A 1,211-nucleotide genomic window follows, 5' to 3' on the forward strand; every position below is an offset into this window, starting at 1 on the left:
ATTCCAACACTAATGCTAACATCAACACCAACGTGAACACCAACAGCAACTCCAATGCTAACACCAACATCAACTCCAACGCGTACACCAATATCAACTCCAATGCGAACTCTAACGTTCACATCAACATCAATGTTAACACCAACATCAACTCCAACGTGAACAACAACATCAACTCCAACGCTAACACCAACACTTACACCAACATCAACTCCAATGCTAACACCAACATCAACATCAACATCAACACCAACGCGAACACCAACATCAAATCCAACGCTATTACCAACACCAACATCAACATCAACTCCAACGCTAACATCAACATCAACTCCAACACTTACACCAACATCAACACCAATGCTAACACCAACATCAACATCAACATCAACACAAACGCTAACACCAACATCAACACAAACGCTAACACCAACATCAACTCCAATGCGAGCACCAACATCAACTCCAACGCTAACGCTAACACCAACATCAACATCAACACCAACGCTAACACCAACATCAACTCCAATGCTTACACCAACATCAACTCCAACACTAACATCAACATCAACATCAACACCAATGCGAATGCCAACATCAAATCCAACACTAACACCAACACCAATACCAACGCGAACACCAACATCAACTCCAATGCTAGCAACAACATCAACTCCAACGCTATCACCAACATCAACATCAACTCCAACGCTAACATCAACATCAACTCCAACACTTACACCAACATCAACTCCAACGCTAACACCAACGTCAACATCAACATCAACACAAACGCTAACACCAACATCAACTCCAATGCGAACACCAACATCAACTCCAACGCTAACGCGAACACCAACATCAACACCAACGTGAACACCAACATCAACTCCAACGCTAACACCAACGTCAACATCAACATCAACACAAACGCTAACACCAACATCAACTCCAATGCGAACACCAATATCAACTGCAATGCTAACATCAACATCAACATCAACACCAACTTCAACTCCAACGCTAACACCAACATCAACATCAACACCAATGCTAACATCAACTCCAATGCGAACACCAATATCAACTGCAATGCTAACATCAACATCAACATCAACACCAACATCAACTCCAATGCTAACGCTAACGCGAACACCAACATCAACATCAGCACCAACGCTAACACCAATATCAACTCCAACGCTAACACC

General features: G+C 42.7%; 1 pseudogene; it reads left to right on the top strand.

Annotated features, from left to right (window-relative positions):
• Nucleotides 1–255: 255 nt before the first annotated feature.
• On the top strand, nt 256–1,089 carry LOC122544961 (annotated as a pseudogene).
• Nucleotides 1,090–1,211: the final 122 nt, after the last annotated feature.

This window comes from Chiloscyllium plagiosum, unplaced genomic scaffold, assembly GCF_004010195.1.
Source record: "Chiloscyllium plagiosum isolate BGI_BamShark_2017 unplaced genomic scaffold, ASM401019v2 scaf_96925, whole genome shotgun sequence".
In the NCBI taxonomy this organism is placed as follows: Eukaryota; Metazoa; Chordata; class Chondrichthyes; order Orectolobiformes; family Hemiscylliidae; genus Chiloscyllium; species Chiloscyllium plagiosum.